Source organism: Ovis aries, chromosome 15, assembly GCF_016772045.2.
Source record: "Ovis aries strain OAR_USU_Benz2616 breed Rambouillet chromosome 15, ARS-UI_Ramb_v3.0, whole genome shotgun sequence".
NCBI lineage: Eukaryota > Metazoa > Chordata > Mammalia > Artiodactyla > Bovidae > Ovis > Ovis aries.
Genome location: NC_056068.1, coordinates 48,296,647 through 48,302,204, shown reverse-complemented (window position 1 = coordinate 48,302,204; position 5,558 = coordinate 48,296,647). Strand labels below are relative to the sequence as shown.

Sequence of the window (5,558 nt, the reverse complement as noted above, 5' to 3'; positions counted from 1 at the left end):
GAAATCAGCACGTCAACAACATACAGTAAGAGAGAAAAAGCAACAAAAGAGGAGGGTGTCTTGAGACTGGATGAAAACAATATATTGGGATTATGGAAACAAAATTTGTATTTTAAAGACAAAATAATTTTAAGCACTGCACAAATATCAACTTAGAAGAGTCCTTTAAAATGTTTGATATGTTTGGATAAAGTATAATTTTGAATTTTTTTCTAAATATACAAGCTTTCAAGAATTATGGAGACAAAGTCTTATGGCAGTGATTTAAAAATAACTTAAATTGACTTTGAAAATATGGTGATTCATAGTGACACATTCAGAATTTTAGCACCATTTAAATTGAGACAGCAGATATTAGCAGAAAATCACGGCATATGTTTGAATTATATTTTATCAGAAGGGAAATGACTACTAAATTAATATATGATTAATATATAAATTTTGAGGGAAATATATATATATATATACACACACTAATTATCAGAGAGGAAGTAAAGGAATGATAATGGTGGCTAAGAGAGTAAAGCATCTCTCTGCAATGTGGGAGAACTAGGTTCAGTCCCTGGGTCGGGAAGATCCCCTGGAGAAGGAAATGGCAACCACTCCAGTAGTCTTGCCTGGAAGATTCCACGGACGGAGGAGCCTGGTAAGCTAAAGTCCATGGGATCGCAGAGTCGCACACAACTAAGAAACTTCACTTCTCATCAAAACATAACTAGGAATTAACTGAAAGAGGAGTTTCCATGCCTGCTGTGGTAGGGAGTAGTAGAGAGAGGGAATCTAGAGTTTGTAAAATGTAACAAACATCTTATGACCAACAGGAAAGAGTTATTGCAGAGGGCTTGAAGAGAAAGGTGAAATTTACGAACATAAACGTCTGGAAATCATCAGGGAATTCAGTGCTGCATACATTTTATTGGAAACCCTTCCAGAATTGTGTTTTTTTCTATAAGTGAGTTTCTCTGTTGGAGAAGTGGAATATAGAGATTATAATGTGAGATCATAAAGCATGTAGAAGTAAAGAATTGAAGAAGCAAGGATATTGTGTCAGGTCAAAAGGAGTAGCTAATATGTTATACCACAAGTAAAAAGTGTGAGGAAAATGTGAGTTGGGAAAAGGTAGTAAAGGCAGTAATGGTAAACTAAGACAATATGAGCCTTACATTAAACTTCTGTGAGGGTATAGGGAATTGAAAAATGAAGTTAATGAGGGACAGAGAATTGGGCAGAGACTGGGGTGTTTCTTCCTCAGTAAGATGGATGGTGATTTAGAAAAGCAAACGTGGATTCATTGATTCATGTCAATGTATGGCAAAACCAATACAGTATTGTATGGTAAAATAAAGTAAAAATAAAAATTAAAAAAAAAGCAAACAAATAACCCTGTGAATTGCAGCTTTAAGGGACTAGAGATTAGTGTAATAATAGGATGCATTTTGGGCTCATTTATGAGCGTGTTTCTATAATGCCTGCAAGTAATTTTGCACAACCCTATTTGAAGAAGAGAATCTGTGGTCAACCAATGTGGGTAAAAAGTAAACGCCATACTGGGTTGATTTACTGGGTTCTATGAGGTGTTTGGAGAGGCAATCATATGAATGATGTGCCTGTTTTCAGTACGTGAGAGAAAAATAAGCCTCCAAGAAATTATAATAATACTTAAATATGGAAATTGCCAGCAAATGGGTTTTGTAACATACGCTATCACTTCCATAAAGAATGAATGGAGGATACAGAAAATAGTATCCAGAGGTGGATTTTAATAAATATATTAAAACTGCTTATTTTAAATCTGTAATCATATCATGAACTTGAATCCCACTGAACAAATATGGTTACTTATTCAATATTGCATAGTATATCTAAATTTTCTGTATATAGTTTTGATAGTTTCTGATTTATTATTCTGGAAAAAACTGATAAATTTTGATGTACATATGAAAATATAGATATTATTATTTGATTAGATTTTGGTAATTGAAAAGTTTCTTTGAGAAATAATCATAAAACTTTCAATTTTTAGGTATTATTCTATCAGGTAAAATTTTTCCAGTTCAGTTTTTGCAGAAATAAATTTGCATATGAGAAATTCATGTATCACATTTTAGTATAGCAGACATTTGACTTATTTCTTTGTTGTCATTACATATTATTTTAATTATTTATCTGTAAAATATTTAATTTTATACATAATACTCAGAGAATTTCCCTAGGTTCCAACTTTGGGATAAATCCAGATTCTCAATACTCTGTTACAACCTCTTTGTGTGTCCCGTATTCATACCTAGCATACCACTTGTCATGTGTAATTGTCACAGCTAGAGTTTTGCCTGTGTCATGTTTGATAAAGCCACTTTATAACTTATTTTCCCAAGATCTAGAGCAGCTCCTGAGAGTGTGTTGGTATTGTTATTATTATTTTACTTCTACTAGACTATCTGAATGAATTGGAAGTTCTTTGATTAGAAAAAAATGTTATATGTAGCACACCGTTTATATCAGATCTTGTTAACTTAGAAGAAGTTAACTTAGAAGACCTAACTACATTCAATGAGATAGTTTTCAACTAATTTTGCAAAAACCATAGGAATTCACATTGACTGGAAGGAGTGCTTCCTCTCTCTATAGTGAATATTTGTAAGCTTTCAAGGGTGTATGTGTTTATATCTATCTGTATACATAATAAAAAAGAGACAGAGAAATAGAGAACAGAAGGAAAATTCAAAATAAATTATTCAGGGAAACTCTATCTGCATTCACAACCAAATTTAACTGCAATATCAAAAAAAAAATAAGTATGTGTGTCAAAATGCCATTTGAAATCACATTTAACTACTGATGGTATGAACCTAGGTAAAAACATAAAACAAGAAAGATACTCAACAAATATCGCCATCTTGAATCAGACTCTCTAAACCAGAGAGTTCAAAACAAACATGTTCCAGCTCACTGGTACAGTCTTCATGCCCTCGGTGCTGACACTGATTGGGATCCCTGGCCTGGAGTCTATGCAGTTCTGGATCAGCATTTCTTTCTATGCCATGCACATTACTGCTCCATTTGGGAATTTCCTGCTACTGGTCATGATCAAATCTGAGCCCAGCCTCCATGAACCCATATATCTTTTCCTGGCAATGCTCTGAGTGACAGACATTACTCTCAGTACCTGCATCCTGCCAAAAATGTTAGGACTATTCTGGTTCCATTCACCAGAAATATATTTTGATGCCTATCTTTCAGATGTGGCTCATCTATACCTTCCAGTGTATTGAGTCAGGTATTCTGCTGGCCATGGCCTTGGATTGCTACATGGCAATCTGTGATCCTCTGAGACATGCAATCATTTTACCCACAAACTCCTCACTCAGATTGGGGTTGGAGAGACACTCCGAGCAGTCCTCTTTGCAACTCCATGTCTCATCCTCATCAAATGCTGGCTGAAACACTATTGGACCACTGTGGTTCCCCATTCATGCTGTGAACACATGGCCACTGTGAAGCTGGCAGCAGAAGATATTCGAATCAACAAGATCTACGGTCTCTTTGTGGTTTTCATTATACTCTAATTTGACATAATCTTCATCATATTCTCTTACATTGGAATATTTGTAACTGTCTTCAATCTGACTCAGAAAGAAGCTAGACTCAAAGTTTTTAACACTTGCATTGCCCACATTTGTGTCTCCCTTGAGTTTTAGCCCCTCAGTTTCTTCTTGTTTTTTTTGCACACAAGTTTGGGTTCCATATTCCACCTTACATTCACATTCTTCTATCTAATCTCTATCTTGTGAAGACCAAAGAGATTCGAGATCAAATATCCAAGATTTTCCACTCTAAGAATGCATCTTGAGTTCTCATTTATCTTCTTTCAAACAATAGCAGAAACAAGTACTGAGAAAAATGTTCTTGAGAGTTTGTGCTTTCTCAGGTTCATTGTGTGCTGAAGAGCAATGTTCTGGTTTTGCATTCAAGACAGTAAGGCCTTGACTCCTATTTAAACATCTTAGCTTGTTTTGGATACAAAGTTTTTTGAAACACACAGAATTAGTCATATCTAATCTACACATGATATAAAGTACAAAAATTAAGCTCAATTGACTCTTGGTGACAGATGTTTCTTAAAAGAAAAATAATAATATTTTAGCCTATGTTAAAATATATCAAGTGTCATTTTAGGGACTGCAAAACAAATTCAGTATAATGTATTACAATTCTAGTATATCTGAAAATAAATTTGTCCTTTTCCTATATCATTTATTGTAACACATTATCCTAAAGTTCCTTACTGAATGATCATGAAGTAATCATTAAGTGGGGAATGAGGGTTTTACTATATGCATCAAATGGTAGTCATATTTTCTTATTTCCTGAAAAAAATATCACACAGCCTACTACAGGAGCATATATAGTGGAGTTCTTATATATTAAACTCAAATAGAAAAATTTGAATTGATAGTTACTAAAGTCAATGTGGAATGATTAGCAATGTACTTCCTTGTTTTATGTTATGGTCTTACAAATAAGTAAAATAGTTTTAAATAATGTGTTTTATGACTATAGCTGAAAAGGGAAATAAGTTCTGCAAGTCAAGCTATATATATATATATATATATATATATGTATATATATATTTAAATTATGCTCATGGTTTTATTATTTGTATGTTTACCTGAAACTAATTTTCAAAATAATTACTGCAGTTGGATTCATACATTTGAACTTGCATTAGCATTTGTTGACTTAAAATTGCTTTTATTGTAAATGTTTTTGTGGATTGGTGAATAGTCGTTCTTATAGAAACTTAAATAGAAATTTTAAATGGTAAAGATCAGATGTAAGTTGATAAAAGCAACTATACAGGAAGAGTAGTGAGTGTGGCCTAAACAAACAGCCAACTGGTGGCCAAGGCCAGCACCTGGAATATTCAGAGATGTGAATTTGGATCCTCTCCCTTATTCTACATTCTACCTTCTGATTAACGTATATTCACTTCATGTTCTTTGCTATGATCCTGAAATGGTCACATACCATATAGTTTGTGAACTATAATTTCAGACTCTACGAGGGCTAAAAGTAACATTTTCATTATATTTATGTGTTCAGGTTTTGGACTAGAATTTTTTTTAATGGCGTTATTGTTGTCTGTCTTACAAAATTGTGTGTGATCTTCACCATTAACACTTCATTGTCCTGTAAATCCAAAAGATGACCAATGCTATGCATAGTGCCAAAAGTCAGAATGTTTCCAATTGGACTTTTTTTGCTCTTAGGACATTTTTATACTTAAGAAATGTATCCATTTCTATTATTTTCACTCTCATTAATTGTGATATATCCTCTACCTGGAGACCATGACCCTGATTCCTGAATTGGTAAAATAGTCTTCATTCTATAACATTAGGCTCAGACTTTTTTTGGTATCTTCTTTCTCAAGATTCCTTAACTGAGGTTTCCTTCTGGGGTCAGTGTTGTTTTTGTAATCCACAGTGATCTGTGCAGTTCAAACCATATTATATTAAAATGTATCTGTAGTTTAGGGAATTATGTGTGTGTGTGCT

The 5,558-nt window shown here is 33.5% G+C and overlaps 1 pseudogene; it reads left to right on the top strand.

Annotated features, from left to right (window-relative positions):
• The first annotated feature begins 2,936 nt into the window (after window positions 1-2,936).
• Window positions 2,937-3,850, top strand: LOC101106966 (olfactory receptor 52A5-like; annotated as a pseudogene).
• Window positions 3,851-5,558: the final 1,708 nt, after the last annotated feature.